The sequence below is a fragment of the Lepisosteus oculatus genome, chromosome 2 (assembly GCF_040954835.1).
Source record: "Lepisosteus oculatus isolate fLepOcu1 chromosome 2, fLepOcu1.hap2, whole genome shotgun sequence".
Taxonomy (NCBI): Eukaryota; Metazoa; Chordata; class Actinopteri; order Semionotiformes; family Lepisosteidae; genus Lepisosteus; species Lepisosteus oculatus.
In genome coordinates, this window is record NC_090697.1 from 5968213 (window position 1) to 5993659 (window position 25447).

Genomic DNA, 25447 nt, shown 5'->3' on the forward strand with positions numbered 1-25447 from the left:
ATCCACTGGCATCTATTCAGCAAATTGAAGTACACCATACCACACATGACATATTTATATTATAACAACCAGGATTATAACACCTCAGTAGATCTCTGCATTGTGAACTGGACTTTCAACTTTCTACTGCCTGTCTATGACTCTACTTGAATTGTGCTGAATTTGAAAAGATTCCAATTTTATCAGCCTCCCCAAGGTGGTATGGACTTTTTTCCTGAGACTTAACAAATCACACCTTTAAAGTGCTTGATTATCTATTGCGTGCAGTGCCATCACACTCTGATGTACTGAGTTTAAAATCACAAAATAAATGAGGCGAGAGAGAAGATCAGCGAGGGAAACCGTCGGGTAGGAGATTCTTGGCCATGTATGACAAGTAGCAACAGCTGGGGGTTCAAATCAGAGGCCTGTGGGTAATGGGCCTGCCCCCACACTCCAGTGAGAGGCGTTCTCACATAAACCGTAATTATCTCATTTCTGCAGCAACTACATTAAAATAAAAACCTATAATGCTAAATTGAATATATCGCCCAGACAGTGGGAACAGAAACTGCGTAAATCACACGATTCAAAATCCTCGGGAAACATGAATCATCACACAACTGAACAAATTCCAGTAAATAATAATAATAATAATTGCTTACACTTATATACCGCTTTTCTGGACACTCCACTCAAAGCGCTTTACAGGTAATGAGGTCTCCCCTCCACCACCAGTAATGTGCAGCCCCACCTGGATGATGCGACGGCAGCCATAGTGCGCCAGAACGCTCCCCACACACCAGCTATTAGTGGGGAGGAGAGCAGAGAGTAATGAAGCCAATTCATAGATGGGGATTATTAGGAGGCCATGATTGGTAAGGGCCAATGGGAAATTTGGCCAGGACGCCGGGGTTACACCCCTACTCTTTTCGAGAAACGCCCTGGGATTTTTAATGGCCACAGAGAGTCAGGACCTCGGTTTTACGTCTCATCCGAAGGACGGATTGTGACGTAAATCCGTCACAAGTAAAGAAAATAAAATAACTGCACAGTATTCCGGAAACTGAATTACATGATAAAATGAATACGTCCACATGTCTGTAACAAACCCACTGGGTCATTTATGAAAATCCTCCAGGGAGAACTTAAACGTGGCTAAATTCAACGAAATATCAACCATGTACTGTATATAAAATGTACTTTTTAAAGAGTCCGGTAAGTTGCAATTCTGTACCACTGACATTCTAGACGCTCTGTTATGGTCTTGTAATATATTCAATGTGGTCAAATGGTACTAGGACCAAACTGCAGCTGTGAACATAGGGGCTATGTCTTTAGGTAGATACTGTAGGAGGCATGTTAACCACAACTTATCATCGCTCTAAAAAATGACATGGGGAAGTAAACAGCCACATTCAAAACACCCTGTTCACACACTGCAAAGGGCAGATATGGGAAAGCCCTGAAGTGGCTGTAATAATAAACTGTTCAATCTGTGAACTTGAAAGATACTATCTTCAGTATTTCAGCGTGCTGACTGCAAAGAAAAAAAACAGATTGGCTGCAAGTAAGATTAGGCAGCGATGCAAAGCCCTCAGCTTACAAGACCTCAACTGAGATACTCAAGAACTTCATACTAGCTCCAATGAGTAGATGGCAGACAAAACATTGTGAAGCCCAGACACATTGTACACCAAATGAAAGTGAACATGTGAAGATATGGGATATATGCTTATTTAAATTTGTGTGAACATCAGTTCTGTATAAAGCATCAAACACATAAGTAGTTCAGGTGGGTAGATGCGTCAGCATGCGTAGGCTGCAAAGGAACAAGTAATAGGTTTATTCCCTGCTGAAAAGAGAAGAAAAAAAACACAACGTTTCAGCTGTGGAGCCTTCTTCAGGTGTGAGTATTCAAGTATGTTCATACTGTAGTTTAGAGCACTGTAAAAGGAGAACTGGATCTGAAAACTACTGTTTACCATTTTTCTGGAGGATATTTGATGTAAAAAGGTGTGAATAATGCTTTTCATCTGTAAGTGACTGGTACAGTATGGAACGCTCAGGATTTGGTTAAAAGACTGACGTGAACAGGTATTACTATGGGCCTGTCTATAGAGGACAGTACAGACAGCTCAGGGTCTCATTCACAGAAAGCTGCTTTGAGTATTACGTTTTGAACATTAATTTGCTGTGGGCAAAATCTAACTGAAACTTCCTCTAAGGGAAAGTATCTTTAAAAATATATCATTCATTCATCTGTTTTCTAACTACCTTATCTACAGGATCACAGGGGAGCCTGAGCCTATCCCAGCAAGCAACGGGCACAAGGCAGGGTTCACCCTGGACGGACGCCAGTCCATTGGAGGGTTAAATATATATTTAATAAATTATGTTTGTTGCGCTGCACCTTCATAGTGTTTCTCGGTCATATTTCCTGCCATGGCAGCTGACAACTGCTCGGCTACCCTGGGCTGTGGGATTTGAACCCGTTCTTTAAGGAAAACGGGAGCCTCAGAAAGTGTTTTAGATTCTTTAAAACATCTTATCCTGCTAGGATTATCTGATATTATTTTGATAGACATTTTCATAAATGTCTGATACACATACTGTATGTCACATTTTTGCAATCTTACTTTACTGTCTTTTGTGATGACTACTCTGGTTTTGTGATAATCCTACTGCGTTGGGCCCCTGAGCAAGGCCCTTAACCCCCACTGCTCCAGGGGAGCCGTATAAATGGCTGACCCTGCACTCTGACCCCGGGCTTCTCTCCCTGTCTCTGTGTCTTTGTCTCATGGAGAGCGAGCTGGGGTATTAGAAAAGACTAATTCCTAATGCAAGAAATTGTATATGGCCAATAAAGTGATCTTATCTTATCTTATGACACGCATTTTTAGTGGCATTTAGTTAGTGCCTAAGAGCCTGGACTGCATTTAGAAACACAAGAAAACCAATTCAGTTCCGTTACTCTTGGCAGGCATTGCAGAATCTTTCCCTACACAGTTTCCACAATGTTTTTCTGTTATTCAATGACTAGAGTGGGTTTTTCTCACACCCTGCCAATTCAAGAACCTACCATTAAGACACACCGGTGGGCAGTGTGCCAAGCACGTCGTAGCGGTTCTGATCGCCATTCGAATCCCGCGTTTAAAACAAGCCTGACACGACTGCAACTGCCGAGCCCATATGCGCGCCACAAGCCAAATAAATCACGACTGAGGAGTGGAGCCTTCGATGTGTAAACATGATTATGAAACATTTAAAAGTGCTTGTTTTGTGAACGGCAGTGTCCCTCGGGGACGGCTCGTTACCTTGAGAGACGTCTAATTGCAGCGAAGGCTCCCTTCCCCCCCTTCTTCACTGCCTCCCCCAAATCGCTGGAGGGATTGGCAGCATTTAACAAAGAAGTGTCAAGAACTCCTGTGTCCAATTAAGGTTTTCTTTGAGGATTAATACTCAGGTTCTCTCGGCACCACCACCCCACAGGAGCTGATCTCTACAATCTTGCTCTTATCTCCCAACAGGATCCTTGCAGCCTGAAACGAGCTGAGTTAATGGTTCCATTAGCCCCATCGAACAGGAAACCGTGGACCTGATAAGCAGTGGTTATATTTCCTTCTGAAACTGACAGAGTTCTTATAAGCAATCGATCCACACTGCCATGGAAACTCAAATAATTCTAGTGTTTTCCCAACTTGTTTTTTCACGTTCTTCGGATTTTGGGGTTCTCTGTAGTAAATGAACGGATTTTGTTTTTAGATTCTTTCATGTTGCAGTATTTTTCTAAATACAGCTTATTATTATTTCTACCAAAGAAGCAGGGGGGTTGCATTTCAAGGAAGCCATTGGACAGATTCAAGAAACGCAACACTGCAATGCTTGTGGCAAGCTTCTTTTCTCATTGTGGCTTACTGCTCGTTTCTGGGAGTGCCACAGCCCCACCAAAAACCAATACCTGCTAGGGCATTCAGCATTGAGTGGCTGTGGTACGGCTACATCTGGGCTAAGTCTGCATCTGCTCCTGCTTTATCAGTGTGCGGTTTCCTAACAATCCTGACTTTCATCCCTCCCCCTGTCTCTCTCTGGAGATTACTCATCCTTCTCAGAACACTATAGCTCTGGAAAGCTGCCAGAGTCTCTTCGTGAGTTACAGAGCACAGTTAGGATACAAATGATGCAGACCTGAGCTCTAACAGTTTTCATACCAAACTAAAGCTACTTTGCCCAGTGATGCATCAGGCTCCATGCTGCTGTTTGACAACAGCCAAGAATGAAAATATTGAGCCACAGAAAACATCCAAAATCTCCTCCTCCTCTTCTCTTTACACATTGTAACTTTGCTGGCTTCTTCTTCGCCGTGGACAGAAATATTTGTGCCCCTAATCTCTCCAGCAACATAAATGTAATAAATATCCTTCAGGATACCCGTTGAAGACTTCTTTCTCCTAGCAGTAAGACCAAAATAGGAGGAGTTGCAGTGTGGAAAGAAGTTACTTTTCAGAATAAATAAGAGACAAATGAAACAGAATGCAGACGAATGTGAAGTACTGTGTGGAAGCAGCTAGAAACTAAATTCTAAGATACTCTGGATACAAGACAGATGGCAGCTATAAAGGCCAGCAGAATGCTACAACATACAATGTAGAACAAGAAACCCTCACTTAGGATATTGTTCAACTCTTCTCACCACAGTACAAAAATATTCCTGTCATGGAAATAAAGCAAATAAACTAATTCCACATCTAAAATATGTGTTTGACACAGGTTAAAACTTGTTATTTTCAGCCTTGAACAGAAGACATTCAGAAGAGGCACGGTACAAAAAAATAAAAGAAAAACATTGAGAAAATGTATCCGTTGGATTATTTCAGGATCAGCAATGATAAGCAAAGTCCCTGGGGCACAAATGAGACTTAGTGAAAACAGGACTGAGAATGGAAAGTACTAGTTTACACAAAGAGTGGTGGGTGTCTGAAACAAGCTGCCCATCCATGGAGCTGATTCCAACAAAATATTCAACAGCTGAATGAGATTTGTGGATCAATCAGCACCTATTAAACCAAGCAAAAACCAAGCATAAAAGATGGGTTGAGTGGTCCTCTTTCATTTGACTTGCATCGTCTAATTATGTCAAACTTTAATACTTATTTCAAGAAGTGGACATAAAAAACATAAAAATATGGTACATGTAAAATATCTTGCACTGTAAACAAAAGTTATAATTACTTATTCAAATAATATGCTACTCTGAAGAAAACTCAGTGCAAATACCAAATATTGAAAGTATCTAAAATCAAAATGACATTTTTATTGCATGAAACAGCAATTCCATGGTAAGTTTTAACCTAGAGCATTATCTGTAAACCTTCAATACAACACACCACTTCCACAAATTACACACTTTAAGGTCCCAAAGGTAGTCAGTCTTATAAAATGTGTTATTTTTCCAGCCCTGTGACACTTTAAAAAGTCTGAACACATCAAAAGTAGGAGCAGTCTGAAAGAAACAGATATTTAAAAATTGTCAGGATTTAAGATGATTACTTTCATGGATTACTCTGGGAAATATGATGATTTAAAGGAAGAATTCAGATTGCCTCCAGACGGATTTAATTACTGTGGAAAAAATGCCAAATTTACCTTAGTACTCTTATGTAATCTGTGTCTCTGCTGCCAGGAGTGAAGATGCAGTTTTTTAAAAATGTAAATATTTCTTAAACAAAACATTCTTCAAAAGCAATTCAACTCCATTTTAAATGCAATGTCAAAATCCAGTATAAGTGTGTTATGGAGAGAGTCTGGGTTTGTTTACCCATACAGTGGAAAATGACTTTCACTGCCATGTTATTATAATCTTTGTTTTAGTCAGCAAATACCTGACCATTTCGCAAATCAGCAACATTTTTTTCCCATAACATCAAGGGAAAAGAACATAAAGTCTATTTTTTTCCCAGGACTGACCACATGACGAGAAGCCCCAGTTTATAATTCGGTAAAATTTCACTTTCTGAAAAGTATTCATCATCTCTTTGAGTGAGATAAAAAGCACAGTGTGGATAATCTAGTTGATAGGCAATGTAGGGTAAATGGTCAAGAAAAAACTGCAACACGTTTCTTTATTAACGATTTATGAAAAAGTAAAAAGTAATTCATATACTCGGTGCTCAAATAATTATTTATTACATTGCAGCTTTCATTAATTATAGGGAATAAAAAAAGAACATACAGTATTTAGGGAGTTTAAATACCAATTAGGGTTAGATAATCAGAACAATAAACAGGATGTTTTAATGGTTTCTTTTTTCTTTTTCTTTTTGTCAAAGCGGCAGTCCGAGAAACTGACCTTAAGGGGTCAGTGCATTGGAAAAGAAGAATTCGCATTCTGGACTAACAAACAACAAAATCGACCTGCAGTTCTTTCAGCCTTGCTCTGTAAACGGCAAGTACTAACACCTTCTTGAAAATTGGGAAAAAAAGGAATGTCAGGAATTTTTTTAACAATTACCGTCCAAAGGAACTGAGAGGACTGCAATGGCAGCAAAAAGACAGTAGCAAAACTGGTTCACCTTCATGGTTGAAGAAAAACAATTTACCTACTGCTGAGATCCTAATGTTATCAACATGGTCTTGACTGATGCCTCAAAATGATTGAAGCATCACATGATGTTTTAAAAACGGAACATTTAAAATATTTAAAAGCATTCGCCCTGTTATTTTTCCCACAAGTTTCTGACAAATGCATTTAAAACCAATCATATTGAAGCCCACAATGGGCTTCTTTAGAGAGAATTTGAAAAACAAAGAAAACTTGTTAGACCTGCCAGACAGGGAAAGGCCCCATTAAAATAATGTATCTGTTCTGAGCCAAAATGTTTGCTATTGCAATTACTAGGGCTCCTGCAGATCCTTCTAAACGTATCTGTACAGTGAAGTCTAGAGTTTCACTATTAACATTATTAACTCTAATAAACATTATAGTATTAATAAAAAATAATAAAAAAGTTATTTTATTTATAATGAAGTACTTTTTCATTTAGTTCTGTTCTTGTGGGTCAATTACATGAACTGATAGTACAGACCTGCTTCAATCTGAAAGAGCAAATGTATTAGGGCATATGGCTGACAGGGTGACTCATGTTGGTCAGGTGTTTGTTTTGGGCTAATTAGGCACTCAGTAAAAAGCTATCAACACCCCATATGTCTGTCTCTGAGCACTGTTTGGAATCTGAAGTCAAAAACAAAATGAAAACCAAAGTACCTTCTGTTAAAGCAAAGTTAATCGTTAAGCAGAAAGAAAAGAAAAATCCAATCAGACACAAGACATAAAAACTGGGCAAAACAAACAATTTAGAAAATACAGAAGAAGAAAGACAAATATCTGCAGTTAATGACATAAAAACCACAAAACAACTCTCAATGAGATCTTTAACTACCTCCAGAGAACAAAGGGTTCAAATTCCAGGGTTCGCAAACCACTGAACCAGCAGAAGTACTCCGCAGAAATTGCACTCATCAGCAATTGACATAATGTTTGCTTGGAAACCCAAAGATGAGCTAGGAGAACAAAGAACCTTGGAACAAAGTTTTATGGACAGATAAGACCAAGATGTACCACAACAGGGGTAACGAACAGGTTCAAGTGTGGAGAAAGATTGAAACTGCTGATTCTCTGAAGAACATCATCTCAGCTGGGAAGCCCGGTGGAGGTCATGTCACGTCCTGGGCTTTCATGGTCACCATTAACACTGGCTCACTCATCTTTATTGATAATGATGGGCAATTCTACTACGGAACATGACAATGGCCCAAAAGTGAATGACGAATGCAACTACGGAGTTCAGCAGACAAAAGTGTGAAGTTCTTAAACTGGTCAAGTCAATCTCCAGATTTAAATCCATTTGAGACATTATTTTACATGCTGAAAAAAAACGAATTGAGGACAGCCCAAGAATAGTGAAGAACTTAAAAGTGGCTGCAGCGAAGCATCTCAAATGATAAAGTCTTATCTATCTATTATACTGAGAGTTTGGTGATCTTAATAGCTTACAGGCTTCGCGTGGTTATTGCCAAATACTGGCATTTACACTACTTAGTGCCCGAATTCTTATGGTCACTTGAAATTATGGAGTTGAACAGAAAGCACATTTTTGTTCTAGCATGACCAAATCTATGCATCTGCAAACATTATTCTTTAAACAAAAGGTGTATTAAATTGTTTTAAATCATCCATATTAATTTCACTGCACAAAATATAAATTGCTTGACTGTAGAGCAAAGCAGTTTTGACTTTGGTGTTCGAATACTTTTGGAGGACACTGTACAGTATATATTACAATGTAACCATTTCGTTTAGTTGTCGAAATCTGCCGCAATTTGTTAGCATATTCTTTCTGGTGACATCTGGTTAATTATGCACTGAAACATTGTATTTCTAGGCTGTTAGTCTTAATCTTGCTAAACCTTGCAGGAAGCTCATTCTATAGACTGCAGTGATGCATTTACTGCTCTAATTGTTCTAAACCATTAAGATGCAGGGAGACGAAAGCTGAATATGTGATGTGTTCTGAAGCACATGGATTTATTGGGATCCCAAATGACAGGATTTGTGCTCTGCCTACCATAGAATCTGAAGTGTTTTTTTCTATCTCCATTGAGGCCATTTGCTGCAGAAGAGTTTGTTGCTGTATGGATTATAAGCAAATAGGACAGCCCAGCCTATAGTAGCATCTGACATTACCATGTTTAATTCTGCCCACACAAAAGGCACATCTACCATAGACTGCCACCTGGAAAAGTCTTAACTCACGTCCTGACCTTTTCCATGGCCTGGTATTATGTCTATATTTGGGTATTCTGACCAACAAATGGATACCAATATCTGACATTTTATTGTGGTCAGTTCAGACAAAAATATACAGTACTGTAAGAATCATTATTCTGCTTGCAATAGGTCTGTTACTGCAAAAACTAAATAGAAATTCACAACCTAAAAGCTAAATGTGGGTATGGGCACAGGATACAGACACATGAGCATGACACAGCATTCTTTGCAATTTGCACAACATTGACTTCCTGTTATTTTGCACTCCAGTGCTTAGTAGAGTCAATGTTTCACAAGCAGAGAATAAAAAAATCAATTTGAAAAAGGCAGATAATAGACCCCAATGACATAGTATGTACTGTAGCCACTTGAGCTCTCTTTAAGTTTTCAGGTGGCTTATCTCTTCTTGCTTTGATCTTGCCACCTACAGTACGGGTTATGCTAATTTAACCTAATCTTTAAAAGTATCTAACCAGTAATGACCCGTTGTACTCTTATTAAGAGGTCACAGTTAAACTAACCTTTACATTTGACTTGAAAAAGTAAAAAGCAAGTTATCTGCTTTACTTCTGCTTGTAATGCAGAAATACATAGAATAGTTATTCCAAATTTTCCGTTTCAAATACCGAAGAAAATAATCTTTAAGAAAATAATGCATAATATTCCTTTAGTTCCTTATGATCATATCTGTCTGAAGAACATCTCCCAGAGTTGCAGTGTGGTTTAGATCCTCAAGACACATGGCTGACTGGCTGACTTGCTTCAATTCCAGGAACAATACTGGGAGCAACACTAACCTCTCTACTTAGAATTCGTTGACTAGACAAAGGCCTTTTTTATGAGGCACACAGTAAGACCCCCCTGAAGTATGGATGTCCTCCAATTTTCAGCAGATATTTGTGGAGTAAACCTCATAAATGTATCTATTACAGAGCCCAGTTTCTATCACAGAGTCAAACAAGGGTGTGTCATTGCTCAAATTCTATTTTTAATTGTTGTTTGTTATGCTGTGCTCCATTTGATAAGCTCCCTGCTGGAGACAACTTACCAAATAGATGGGAAAGTTCTTAATTTCCAATGATTGAGTCCAACACAAAAACCACCACAAATGCTTTTCATCCAGGTTTAGTATTCTGATGATGCTGCTTTATGTGCCTTGATAATTGAAATGCACCTCCAGACAATTGTCAACTTATTTACTGCGGCACATGAGTTGATGAGACTTACATTTAACAGGCAGGAGACCAAAATGCTCAATCAGCAAGCTCTAAATGCACACAATGCGTGTTTAAGAATATAAAGCACCTCCCATACTTTGGGGGCTATCTTTCACAGAAGGCTGGAAGAAATAAAGCAACACCTAAAATCTAGAGGTTCAGGCTTTGGCAAGCAGAAAGTACGTGTTTGAGGGTCACAAAAAATTTAATAAATTGATGACCTACTGAGAGTCATTATTTCTCTTTGGGGTTCAGACATGGACAACATACTGTTACAAATGGGGGTTATGAAAATGGTGAATATCAGAGATTGACCAAGTGGTTTAGTCAATAAGTGAAATAATTATTCATAACTTTTAAGTGATTTTTCCAGAATACACCCGGGCGGTTGGTACAATTAGAGGCAAGTGAACTTTTTGTTCTCTGACACAGCACTGGTGAAAAGAGTAATACTGCAGGCACACTTGGTTAAGCAAATATTTAGTACAATGGCAAGACACAAACTACACTACACACAATAAAACATACAACACACAAGTTACTATATGTACAGTATTTACCGATAATGCATTTCAGAGGCTTAACATTCATCCTGAAACACCCCCAGACTTCTACTAAGTATAAAACTCTTAAATAATGCCTACAAAGGCCAAGTAAGAGATCAGCTGCCTTCTCAACAAATGTAATAAAACCTACAGTTAAATCTCTCTCTGCACCCCGGACGTCACAGAATAAATTGGAGCCTATCTTCCTATTCTATTAATGCACCCTCAGCAGGAAAGATGTCTCTAACCGAGGTATCTTTTACCTAAAAAGTTCCCTAAAAACACAGAACAGCAAGCTCTCTCCAGCAAGGTTCAAATACTGAGCTCCAATCAGGTTTTGTTTGGATGATCATGAAGTAGGGGCTCTCGCCTGGCGCAAGCTTCAAGTCCCCACTCCTCTCTCTTTTGTCCTCTTCTTTCCTGCTTCCTGTTGTCTTTCTTTGTCTTGTTTTTGTTTTTTTCTTGTCATTAATGTGATCTTATATGGTATGTTTCCGTACTGTTCATTGACTATCATTAACCCACAACTTACCTACTGTAGGTAAACCAAGGTAAACTTTACAATTTGTTTTTGCTTTGAACAGGGAACTCCCACATCTAAAAAAAACATCCCCCCCTGCTTTGAAGCAAGATGTTTTTAGTCTGCCAGGTGTCACAAACTGGTTTTAAACCCTTAGAGATACTTCCTGGTTGCCTAAAGCTGTAACAATAATAAAAACGTTAATTGAAAGTACTGGAATTGTATTACCTATGCTGGTTTTCACCCAAGATTTTACCTATCAAGTAGGAGGGAAGACCAACCAACATTGCTCTCTCCCACATAGGCACCACAAGCTCGGAAGCGATGATCATCTTCCATCAATTGTGTTGGGCTGATCATGCTGCCTGAATGTCAAACTCCCAGCTCCCAAAGAAGAATCTCTTCCCTCACCTGGCCAGAGCTATTACTCCAGAGGAGGCCGGAAGAAGCAGTTCAAAGATATGGTAAAAGCAAACATGAAGAAATTCAAGACTGATTTTGTCTCCTGGAAAATGAAGGCCCTTGACTGAAACAGATGGGTCAACAAATGAATACTGTCAAATTTAATGTGAAAATATTACATTATCAAAAGTCTTGGCAGTAATAAAAGAAGATTTACATGATCTGAGTGAGGTGAAGTTAATGACATGAAGAGCAAAAAACAATCTTATCTGAAGCTCAATATGATTTTCAGCATTATTTAATTTTCTGGCTGCTTACAGTATGTCACTCGAGTCTTATACATGTAAATCTCCTTCTACACCTCGGTTTTCTTTAGTCCATGTCTTTCTCAAAGCAGGAATTGTTGCAGAAGTGCTTCTATTAAATCTGTAGAGAGAACCATGCAGACAGCAGCATTTTCTAAAAGGAAATGCTTTAACTATAGTATTGTTAGATTCGGGTTCTGTGCTTTGCAAAACATATTACGTCAGTGACAATGGTTGTGTTTAATCAAACCCCCCAAAATGTTTTTTTTGTGAGTAAGAAAATCACTATTGGTATGCGTTCAGAAAATGATCTAATAGTAACAGCGACTGGAAATTCCGTCTAAAGCCAACAATCCTGAAACGTAGGTTTGGAATACCATCTACCTACTCATCTCTCGAAACATAAATATTAAGTTTGCCCATAAGACTTTCACCTTCTCTTTCTTTTTTTAAACAATGCTGTCTCCATGCTGTGTATATCCATGCATTCACTGCCTCAATTCATTCACTTTCAAATCTCACCCCAGGATGATCTCTTCTTCAGAGCTCAGGAGATCCAGTCACTTTGTTCACCCTGCCCTCACACACAGTACACACAGCCCCACCCACAATGACAAAGTGACCTTTCCAACTGTCCACTGGCTATGTTGCATATCCTGGCCTCCTGAGTACTGTAGTTCTTCTGACTTCTACTGAATGATCAAGAGCTACACACAGCCTACACACAGACACCTGGCCTAAACCATTCTGTTCTCAGGCTCTTTCTGCAGGACCTTTTACAGTAACATGAACTGAAAATTACAAACTAACGCAATATGCAGTGTGTTGATTTAACATTGTGGAATGGCACATGGTGCATAAAATGATGGGTTATGTTATGATAGTAAACGTCACGATGCTCGTGCTGTGACAGAAGGGTGCCTTTCCTACTGAAGTAGAAAATTAGCATTAGGGAAAAGGCAATGATTTGAAAAATGTGTCAAAAGCTGTCTCACTCAGGAAGAAACTGGTTGTTGTTTATGGTTTGGTGGATTTTATATTGATTGGAATCAGGTCTTCTGAACCGCTCATACCAGGTTGTGCTTAAACATAGCTTGTTTGACCTCAATTCAGACACGGATTTCCCAATCCTTCCTTAACAGTCAAATCTGTGTGCACAGAATCCTTCCACCTTCCTTTGAGAGAGAAAAAGGAAAATGTATATTGCTGTTGGCTCAAAAGACGCCAAAACAGAAGCAACCAAATGATGGTAACATAATATGATTGGTTACCGGTTCGAATCCCGTGGGCAGCAGAGGAATCCTACTCCGTTGGGCCCCTGAGCAAGGCCCTTCACCCCAGCTGCTCCAGGGGTGCTGTACAATGGCTGAGCCTGTGCTCTGACCCCCACCTTCTCTCCCTGTCTGTCTGTCTCATGGAGAGCAAGCTGGGGTATGCGAAAAGAAAAATTCCAAATGTAAGACATTGTATATGGCCAATAAAGTGATCTTATCTTATATTAATTTCTGTGCTTTGCAACTACTTTATCTCCTTGTATCTTGCTCTTGTCAGATCTTGGAAAGCAAGACCTTGTTAGTAGTGGAACAAGATTTCTCTAAGGCAGTGGCTCTCAATCCTGGTCCTGGAATACTCTAGTGTCTGCTGGACTTGTGGGATTTTAATCACCAGTGCTAATTGCTGCCAGAAATTGTTCTGTTTGCTTACGCTTTTTTTCTGTACTCAGGCCTTTGTTTCTAAAACCGTACAGTACAGTGCTACAGTATGATTAATCACTTAAGACATTTGTAGTGAGAAATAAGGAAGGAAATTCTTAATAGTCAAAGAAATTCTCTTTGCCAAATGAGAAAAAGTTACATAAAGTTCTGTGCAGAGTATATGGCATACAATGCCCTCTAATTAGTGTATTTAAAATAAAATCAAGGGCAGAGTGCAGAAAAAGTCTAAACCAGCAAGCAAATCTGTTACAGGTATGAGTTAGCAGCAGGGATTAAAGGCTCAGTATAAATAAATACAGCAGACATGACAATATTTCAACTCCAGGATTGAGAGCCACAGCTCTACAAAACACCATGTCACTGCTGTAGGTGTTTTTGTGGACCAATAGGTGGCACTTTTTCCCAGCAGACAAGAATGTCCACACCAATGCCCTACTATGGTGATCAGGGACACTGAAGTATTGAAGGTGCCATCCCTCGTATGAGATGCTAAAAAGAGGTTCTGACTTATCATCAGATAAGCCATACTGCTATTCATAAGAGCAGGGTTCATAGTACAGGTGTCCAGGCTGAATTTGTACAATCTGGCCTTCCTACAGTTTCTGAGGTGAATTAAGTAGGTCCCCTGTAATGTGCACAGATCTTTGGGATTCTGTGAAAATGCAACAAATCTTTATTTTAAGCAATAATAAAGGGTATGTTTTGAGACATCCAAAGATTATTACACAGCAGTTTTTCATCAGCACAGATAGTATAATACACCCTGAAGAACTGCTGGATGTAGCATAAGATTGCTTAATTGAAGTAATGCAGCTGACTGACAGGGTGATTGTTTTCATCAGACGAATGTAGAAATCAAGGCAGGAAGGTATGTGGGACTTTGAACATGGCGTTTACATACTTAAAAAAACCAAGCATCAAAACAAAGGAGTATGTGTTCTTAGTAGTATTTTAGATATAGATGATCAAAAATCTGAATATGGAAAATACAGCTGAATTTGGAGAAATGAGGCCTACAGATCTATGACATTTATTCCTGGAGTGTGCAGATGATTGCTGAGCACAAGAGTGATGAAGCAGGCCCCAGGGTATGGGTAAACTATTCCCAGTGTCAGCTCAACAACAGTGTTACTGTGGAAACAAAGGCCATTACATCTGCTGGCACTATAACCCAGTTAACTAAACCGCTCAACCCATGCATCATCCGAAGACTATGGTAGCAATTTCTGTAAAGATATCAATACTAGTAAACTTCCAATATCACTTGAACAGAATTACACGGTATTAGTGCAGTTCGCAGCTAACAAAATGACATACAGTCTGAGCTAAGACAAATACAGAAACCTAAAACAAATAAGAATCATAATTTTTCTACAGAAAATTCAGTGCTTGCTCGATACGAATCGCAAATACTTCATTTTCGGGCTTTATTTGCATTTAAATTGTAAATACGATCACAGTGCTGTACAAAGACGATCATTGCCTTATTTCTTATTAATCAGATATTCTTTAACAATCGTGAAAGGAAGTGCATATCAAAGCACTAATTCACCTCAGTGCTGTACTTTTTATTTCATTCTTCTTCTTGTAAACAGAGCACAGTGTGTGTCACGGCTTTGTCCCTTTGCCCCTTTGATATAAAGCTAATGAAAAATCAATCAACTCTCTGCAGGGTAAATCATTTCTAAAAGCCAGAAGTACAGTGCATCTTAAATCCATTTTATTCTTTTGCAAAATAATTGATTTCATGTATAAGGCAAAATGTAAAAGATTTTTCTTTTAATACTAGACAGCAATGATAATTATTTTGCATTTATTTAACTTGACAAGAAAATCTACTATCTAAGCAAAAAAAACAACAACAGAATGCAATCAGTCTTATACTGTGACTGAACAGAGAAGGTCATTTTGTACAGTCCAGTTATTTCACTGCTCCAGAGTCTCATTTTCTGAGTTTGTTCTGTGAACATTAGAGCAAAGACTTTTTTAATCATATAAAAAGATAAACAATCAGAAGTATTTTAAAGGCATTACAATCAAAAATCCAATGTAGTTGCACAGCTTAAAATAAAAAAAGTATATAATTATTAAAATACACCAAATGTATACAGTGTGTATTATGCATTTGTGATATTCGCAAACACTGGAGTTTCCTCATGGATCCTGTGATGTCAAGCAAGGTGGGATACAACAGGAAGATCATCTACAGTAGGTGGGCCCCTGGCCAACAGATACCTCTGCCTGGCAGTCTCCTTCAAGGTAACAGCTGGTCCCAAGCCCAGGTTAAAGAGGAGCACAGGAGGGCTGAGTGTAGGGCCAGCAACCCTACCCATAAAAAAACCCACTGCTACAGAAACAGAAGCCAACACTATGAGAGGTGATGGAAGTGGGGCAAATCTGGCAGCTGGACTTCTGTTGATGATAGTAGGGAGGAAATCTTCACACCAGCTGCAGATCTTCTGACACCAAGAACTGCTGTTTTCCAGATTGGAAGCTGTAATAGACTCCACAAGGAAGGGATCGCAGCCAGTAAAGGCTTCAAAAGTAGCTCAGGGTTCAGTGTTTTGCTCTACCGTTTTGAATGCTGAAAAGTGACCAAGCCCATCTCAAGGAAGACTGACACCTTCCAGACCAAGTGCCTGTGGCTGACATGAAGAAACTACTGGCCGAACACCATCAGGAAACCATCAGCAGTCCTCAAGCCACTCACTGCAGTGGTCAGAGACAGACGATGGAGGTGACTAGAACAGTTTTGCGAATGTCACATCTTTGCAGGTTTCTACAGGAAACAGTAGTGGGGGACAGTAGAGTTTTGAAGTGCTGCTCCTCATGCAGTCAAAGCCTTATTGATCAGAGTCTATTGTACATGTTTGACTGTATTTTAAGGGTCCTCAGATATGAACTTAGGAGACATCCCACTGATGGGGACGGGTAAGGGGGTTTATGTGGGTTGGAGGAATTGTTAATTTCTTGTTTTTTGTTGTTGTATTTTGTACTTTTCACATGCATCAATCAGGTTTGTATATCCTTATACCACTGCGGTAAGATACAGTATCTGCCATCTGAAGTGTAATATTGGAAAGGTAGAGTCCCAAGGTATATGCATTGGAAATGTCTTAGACAACGTATTAAAATTATATATCTTCTAAAGCCAAAAAGTGAATATCATTTAACTGACATGATCAAAGTTAGGGGGAAAAAAATCAGAAACACTTCAAAAAAGTTATATATTCTATTGATTTCAAGTTTAGAATTTCACAATATCTTGTCTATCGTCTCTAAAGGTCTCTCTTTCTGCTGTGCAAAAACATGAGACATTTTGCATTGATTGCCTTTTACTCATTGTTTTCCTTCTTTGTACAGAAGTATAATTCTATGGCAATCTTCTATCAAAGTGTTTGCCAATTTTTACGCATCCTGGCAAACCAGTGTTTTGCAGCACACAATTAGCCTTATACCGTTATGGATGTGTATAGAGAAACAAATAATGTTGACAAGGAACAGGTGACAATGAGCCTGTTAAAATGTAGCACTATGGGTGACTGATTAGCTACTGAAACACTTCATATTGGCTGCTTGTGACCTTGGTTTGTTATGATCAGGTTTTTGAGGCTCCTGATCAATATGAATTAAAGACTACAAAATGGGAGTCTTCGTTTCTTGTCATCCAAACACATCTCTATTAATATAATATTGTAATAACATTAGATGACAATAGTGGCAGGTTTGAGTAAATTGTTACAGTTCTTGATATGTATGCTCATAACATACACATATTATAACCACAGATTGTCTGTTGTCTAAGCCTTTTGCACAGCAGTGTGTGTGTATGTGGTGTCGGTGGACTTACTCCCATTAAATCCCAGTTACAGGGTCCCTGCACTCTTTGTACAATGACCTTGGTTTGACCTAACATTTAGACTGGTCTCTCTGTGCCTAGCCCGACACCATGGTTAGGTGACTTCTCCTATGTTCTTAACCTCTTTACAGAGAGCTGTAATGAAAATGTGCCACAGCCGATTTCACTCTCATACCCTTGTGCAAATGCCTGCACTTATTTTCTTTCTAGAACTGTCTGAAATCCACCCAGCTGATAAAAATCGATACATACAACTTAAGAGAGACAGCTGCTCTCTTACAAGCATATCAGCATTCATACAAAAGTACCAACCTATGAACTACAAAATACGATCATTAAGCTTGTTCAGTGTACTGTTCAATCGCACAGAGCTGTAAGTGCATTTATGACTTCTGCTTTTTTAGAAGGGACTTCAATGGAATAGCAATACATTCAAAGCTTAGGTGCTCCACTTACCACTATTAATTATTAATACTGCCACATTAGGTAGGCAAACTAGAAAGATGTCCTGCCAGTGAAGCCATGCAGATGGAATTGAAAAGCCATGTAACATGGAATAAAAACACGTATACTGTATATAGTCTATATGAATAATTGATTTCATACATACCTAGTAGCTCATAGCTTCCCCTACAGGTTCCTAGTGCAAGGTAACCAAATCAGGCATTCTGGGCACAGTTATTAGGATGCAATTTGAGACAAAGTCAGTTAAAATGTCACGATTATAGTCCCCCCTCCTTAAGGGTGCTCCAGCCCTTCACTTTAGACTTTATTCTGTGCACCTGATCCCTATTCCCAGCCCACCTTAAAAGCCAGGCGCTGACACTCATCCGGGCTCTGCATCTGGTTTCCGTACCGTGCGAGTCCGGGACCTGGAAGCGCCTGGTCCCGTTAAGGTTTTAATCTCTGTTCCCGTTCCTGTTCCCTGTCTGCCGGTTCTGACCCGGTTTCTGGTTTTAATTCCTTGTTTTGATGGATCTCCTGGTTTTGGACTTACCCATGTGTTTTGGATACTCTCTAAGGATTATTCTTTTGGATTGTTCGCCTCGGCCACACCTCCCCCGTGCACCAGCGCACCTTGGACAGGCCCCCCTGTTTTCAGCCCCGTATTCCTGCATGACGTTTTCCCAGTGTTTCCCCACTTCTTTGGATTGTGTCGTCCGCATAGGGTCCGGAAAGAACTGTTCGTTACATAAAAGCAAAGGAGATACAACTGCCCCAAATCTTGTGCCTTGACAAATGTTCAGTGGTCCCAAATTAAGAATTCTGGATGTAAATACTACAAACTGCACACTGAAAAGTAATACAATCTATAACAACTAACTTCTCCATTTAAGTACAAAATGGAAATAAATATAAGTTATAACAGGAATTTGAGAGGAAGTTTAGATCCTAATCTCTCACATTTCTACTCGCCTACACATATTAGTCTCACAGCAGGGATTTATCTGTTTCACGTGCCCTCCTGCCCCCGAGTTCCTGTCTATACCCTTGCAGCAGGCTCCCCAGCTCATTCCTCACAATAGCGAGGGGGGCTTGGGCTGGCTGTCCAGTCTGGGAGAGGCTGCCATTCTCCCAGCTAGATCAGTCTCGCCAAATACTTTATACATATTCATTTTCTCTTGCATTTGTTAGGATCTATAAATACACACTTCTCTTTTTAGTTTTTTTGGAGCGTGGTTTTATACATAAAAGGTACTGCCAAAGTTAATGCTTCTTCATAGTTCTGTGGAGTTGAGAGCATCCCATGTGGCTTAGTGATGATGCTGATGTTATGACATGAGGTGGCACGTGAGACAGCAACAATGACTACAGATCTCTTTTCAGGACCTCTCACATGCTGTTTGAAGGAGGAAGTGATTTTGCTGAAAAATAACCAGAGTAGGTGGAAAATCAGGTGGAATGTGTGTTCTATCTTCAGCTGAAATTACCAGAAATTATACCCTGCACCACACTTATGTAAACACTGATTAAAATCTTTCCTACTTCATTTCATTTTTATGAGGGTAAGAATTGATAAGATCAGCTTGTAGTACACAAATGCTATTTTACATCAGGAATTAATTAAGCTTTTTTCACTGACTTGTTAGTTCTTTGATCATGTCAGGTGATTCAAATTAAATTTGTTTCACTCCTAAATATTTTATTTGAACAGGGAGGTTATATTTTAGATTTTGCTTGAGTGACAGCAAACCAAAAGAATATACTGTAGCTTTTAGCATTTTTACAAATATCTGATTTTAATAATAGTGGCAATACAGAATTACTGGCATTGCAGAATTTTTTGTCTGCATTTTGTCTGTTTTTTCTTTAACATCATGTAACAAAGATTCTGTCGCTGCATTCTGTCATGTGGTCCAGTCGGCTAAGAGGTGTTATACTGATATATCATTTTGTTCGTGCTCTGAAATTGAACTACAGTTGACCTCTCCCCATTTTCCCTGTGACCTCCACAACAAAGCTGTCCTTTAATATGAACTCAAATGTAGCATGGCAGGCTAGACTTGCCGAATGGTGAAAGGCAACTGCAGCACCTTTAGTGCTGGCTGTAAACATTGCTTTTGCTTTGTAATGTACATATATTGTTGGTAATTTTATGATGTTATTAGGACATTCCTGGATATTATTTGGTTTTGTAGACATGATTCACTCCCACATCAAACTAAAGTCTGTGTTTGATGTTTTCTTATTCCTCATGAGCTGTTTTATACCACTGATACTACTGTATATTCTGGGGGACATGTACGTTCATCAGCTGGCGATTTACATATTACTACAACCCCTGTATAAAAGTACATTCTGGAATACCAAGGAGTTAAGCAGTAAGGTTCTTGTTTAGAAAATTCAATCAAACCAGCTTGTAAGATGACTTGTTTGGCACCTGTTTAACATCCCATAAAATAGGCAGGAGGGTAAAATAACTGTGGAAGAACGGAGATGTAACAGATCACAAAGATTATGGCCTATTCAACGGCTTATTGTAATTTATTTAAAGGTTTGAATTCATTTAAGAACAGAAACCCATTTACATAGACGGTTTGGGATCAATAAAGGAAAGTAAAACTGAAGTCCAAGTTGACAAATTGCCAATGGACATGCAGGGACAGAGTTGGACAGTAATTTACTATCAGAGCCAATGGGGTCCTAACTAAGGAAAAAAGGAACCTATAATTTGTGCTAAGCCTAGGAAAAAGAAAGTGTAACAAGTAATTCTGAAGCTTACAGACCTCTGAATGAGCTAAATTCAAAGCTGTTGCCATATTTTCTAATGCATTTAGATACTGAAAACATGTAGAACTGATGTTCATTTGGAGGTAGAAACTAGATATTGATTTCAATAGCCTGGCAGCACAGCCTCATTAAAGCATAATGATGCTCATTACTAGAAGCTAAAAGGAAACAGTGTTGATCTATATAAAAACTGACTTAAACATAGATAAAATATCACCTGTACAAAGAAAAAAATGTCACCTGAAGGTGACTATCGAGGCATTGATTTATTCTTCAAAACAAAATGAAATTCTGTAAGTATTAGTTGAGTAACAACATTTTAGATCATAATAAAAATATAACCTGAACTTAATTGTTTTATATTTAAAATGTTTATTTTAATACTTTTTTCTAGTTAATATGAAAACCTTTAGCCTTTGTTGACTATTCTGGTGTCTTTGCCTAGAATCTACATGTTATGTAACCAAATCTATTGCGATATATTTGAAATATACACGAAAAGGCAACTAAAACAGCTCCATGAGTTAAATAATTTTGAGACAATGGAAATATATACTGAGTGGCAAGTATATTAGGTACACCTGCCATTCCCATGTCATTTAGTGCTCAGACATACTATTTGAAGCAGGCTGGGCAGGTACCTACTGATCGTGTGTTTGAGCAATTCAGTGGCAGAATGGGTAAGACAAAAGATTTCAGTGACTTTGGTCACGGGCATGGCAGTGGGCACTAGACGGGCCAGGAGCAGTGTATCACGGGCTTTCACGAGCGACAGTGTCACTGGTTTATCGAGCACGGGGCACCACCCAAATATCAGCCATCCAGCCAACAGCGGCCCTGTGGTCAGAAACAGACCGTTGAAGAAAGGGTCTCATCTTGTGCAGAGTAACAGTCAACTAACAGCTGAGGTCAACAGTGGTGCCGGGGGAGGCCCATCAGAACACACGACTTGTCCTGCCTTGTCACGGATGGGGTATGGCTACCCACTCCTGTCAGCAAAGAACCAGAAGGTACAGTTGCAGTGGGCTAAGGAACACAAACACTGGACAATGGAGGATTGGGAAAACATCGCCTGGCCTGACATGTCCTGGTTCCTGCTACATCACGCTGTTACCCTAACTCAAGACTAACACTCCAGATCCCTCTACTGCACTGAACAAAGTTAGCCAGTTAAGCTGTCTGGTTAAGCTTTCATTGAAACTCTGCATTATTTGGACTCCACACTATCACTCATTTACTACTAGATTTTACTGGTTCAAAAACACAGTTCTGTCTTAATCATGCTCCCTGATGTTGATAAGCACAGTCAGCTATTAGCTCAGATGAAACCATGATTTATTAGAGAAAATGACATGTTCTCATCTTCTGAGAACAAGAACAAGGACGGTCTATTTTCCTGCCCAGTGTTTTTGAGCAGGTTGATATTGATGAGGAATGACCTGTCAATGCTGAGGCCATCAGTCTCAACAATTTCAGACTGTTCTGTAACTAATTCGTCTGTTCTGAGACCCAGCTAGTAATGATTTCTAGGTAGACATGATGACAATAAGACATCCGACCACCTGCTGTGACATTCCCTTTTTCACCTACCCCTCTTCTGTGCAGTTGATGGTTGTGGCATTTTGCAGATAAATGGTAGAACTTATTAATGCATTCTTGTATAGAAATGGGATTTGCACAATGCATAAGCATCTCGACATCTTGCACTGAATGGCATTCCACAAAAGGTTTGGGCTGCTGTGTTTGTTACACACATTTCACCAATGCAGAAACAATACCAAGGACACGATTTTTCTTACACCAACAGGTTCTGATGATATTTTTGATGATAAACATGACCTGATAATGTTTTGCACAATTTATCTTAAGAAGAGTCAGGATTAATCACATGAAAGGAGATAAGGCCATTTGTTATGATTCTGATTCCTATTCCCTGAAGTGGAGGGATTAAGACAACAAATGACATTGTTCTAATATGGCTAAACACGTGTGCACAATATACCAAGAAACAAAAACTGAAATTCTACACTTTTACCTCACATTCATCTTTTGATCTGAAATACAGATTTTCAGTACGACTGAGGTATAGTGGTTCGCATTGCTGCCTCGCAGAGCTGGGATCCTGGGTTGAGTTCCTGGGATGCTACTTGCATGGTGTTTGTACTGTATGATCTCCCAGTGTTTGCATGGGCTTTTGCTGGGTGCTCTGGTTTCCTATAGGCAAAACACATACTGGTAGGTTCAATGCCTTCTGGGAACATTGCCCCCAGTGTGAGTGTGTCTGTGCTTGTGTGTGCCCTGGTTGGATGGATAAACCGATTTCATTGGGAAATGCTGCCATAATTTATATTACCTTTCTTGATTTATTTTTATTTATGCATGGATTGCTTTGACCATACAATTCAATTAACTAGGAATGTGAGACTAACTTTTATGAGATTTTAATAGATATTCTATTAATGATGAAATTATTACAAATGAAGGTTCTGTAGAATGTTAATAAAGCAGTCATACTGTAGACACATAAGAGTGACAATACTAACCCCAATGTAAACTCCTTACATCTGAATATTTGTGGATACTTTATTAAATATCTACAGTACCACCATGATGCTTGTTCTAACAATGTTTTTAGAACAGCCATGCTTTTTGCAAAAGTACAGAGACAATTAGTATTTTAAAATGCTAATACTTTAAAAGCACATAAATGTAATTGATGCAGCAGGAACAAATTTACAAAATAAGATCTAACAATAACAATGACACCATTTAATATATGGAAAATTATTTTAATTGCAGAACTGTGACTGTTAAAAAGAAAATCATTTATTTTTGGTTTTGAAATTAAACTCAACAGTTTGGTGGTTACAAAAACAATGCTAGAGACTAATGGGTGAATCAGAAATCCCTGCTGAATTTGTAATCTTATTACAGATTTTTGTATTCCTTATTGATATACACCCCTAGTCTTTAATTTGGTAATATATTATAGAAAACTGTCACTTCATTTTTAAAACAAGCCCATGAAGCACCAATTTTGCTGACACGTCACTAGAAATATGAGCAGCAAAATTAATCACTTACTGGAGGAATTGTGTAAACAGGGTCATTTCTCACTCTGCATCAGGGAAGTAGTCACAGGAAGGTGATGTATGGCTACTGGTGAGATTTAGCACACAACAACCACAGCCTGTATCTGTAGGGGTATTGTGGTACAGACACATTACTCCTTGTAAGCAGAACGGCTGTCAGGGAAAGAGACAAAGTCACACCCAAGGACAGGTAAGGAAAAGAGTAGCTCATTAGAAATTACGAACGCAATGTAGTGCATTGTGTCAGTTGGCCTCACTCTTGTTCCTCAGAATGGAGAACCCCAGATTCTTTAGTACCAAATGGCTTTATCAAACGCTTGTAAAAACCTGTTTAACTTAGAAACATCCCAAATGACCCTTAAAAGAGGTTATTATAGGTTTACACAAATTGGGTTTAATAAATATTCAGGGACTTTGGCACTTCTTTAAGGGAGACTGTAGGTACTGCCAATAATAAAGAATGTGTGCTGAGACACAAGAGATGCAGTCAGGAAACCATGACGACTTCAACATACTGAATCTCTGATGCTTCTTTAACTAAGCTTTTCTTTTAAGCAGCAGAGTATGAAAGCTTAGTTTAGACTGATACACTGTAGTGACACAGAACAGATATTTTCATTGCACAGTAAAGCTCAATATAAAACGATAAACTATTCTATTTAGCAATAAAAAGCTATAAATCTAATTGTTATGCTTACAGTCACAGACTTCTATGAGGATAAACATCTTTTTCTTCAGAGGAACAAGTAATAGGTTTATTCCATGCAGAACAAAAAAGAAGAAAGAAAACACGTTTCGGCCGCAGAGCCTTCTTCAGGTGTGACACCTAAAACCTGAAGAAGGCTCCACAGCCGAAATGTTGTGTTTTCTTTCTTCTCTTTTGTTCTGCATGGAATAAACCTATTGCTTGTTCCTTTGCAGCCCACGCATGCTGACCCAGCTCCCCACCTGAACTAACTTTTTCTTCATTCTTGCAAATTACTGAAAATAGCCTTTAAAAGTAAAACACGATGGGCGGGCCTTTGAATTAAGTGCGGAAATGCTACAAATTACAAATGAATTTTTATCCTCACCATAGGCAAGACAGATAAAGGAAAAGCAAGGACAGTCCAAAACCACAAATCATATTTTGAGAAAACCACATATTGTGTACTGTATGTACCTCTGGAGTCCATCTGTAAAAACCCATTAAAGCTATAGAGATCATATAACATGATCCTGTCAAACACATTCTCTATCATAGTGCCAAGTAAAGGTATTTCTCCAGCCTGGAGCTGTACTAGAAAACGTCCTTCAGAATGAGCAATGCCGGTCAGTACCTTCTTTTTCTTTTTCCCCATGTTGTTTTCTTTTCAGATGCCCTTCTCTGACAGAAGCCTAAATATGGCATTATTCTTAAAATGTAAACTAATTTTTTGCACACCAAACCAAACCTTCCACAGACTGTCTTACAGCTGTTTGCGATCTTTAAATCTTTCATCCTTATTTTACGCTGTTGACATTTTAAACCTAAGTACCTAAAAAAGAGGTTTTCGATGACGAGGTGGCTTAAAGATTTTGATAGACATTCCAAGCATTAAAAAGTAACCTTTGAGGGGCATATATATCTGCTTTCATGGAAAACATGTAAACCCACAACCAAATTAAACACCAAAACACTGACTAAACTATGTAATAAATTATAAATTAAATTGAGAGAACATGAGGCAGGGAACATTGTTCTATGATCAGGTACCCTGGTTGCTTTTCTCTGGA

The 25447-nt window shown here is 38.9% G+C and overlaps 1 protein-coding gene across 2 annotated transcripts in view; it reads right to left on the reverse strand.

The window, feature by feature from the left end:
- The window catches only part of LOC102695568 (heparan sulfate glucosamine 3-O-sulfotransferase 5), an 87669-nt gene that overhangs the window by 11841 nt on the left and 50381 nt on the right, over window positions 1-25447 (reverse strand). Inside the window, exon 1 of one of the 2 annotated variants that reach the window (XM_069196255.1) lies at window positions 5626-5730. The exons of the other annotated variant lie outside the window; for it this stretch is intronic. The gene's annotated coding sequence lies outside the window, so the exon portion shown is untranslated. Of the gene's footprint in view, window positions 1-5625; window positions 5731-25447 lie in introns of those variants that run through there. 2 annotated transcript variants of the gene reach the window in all.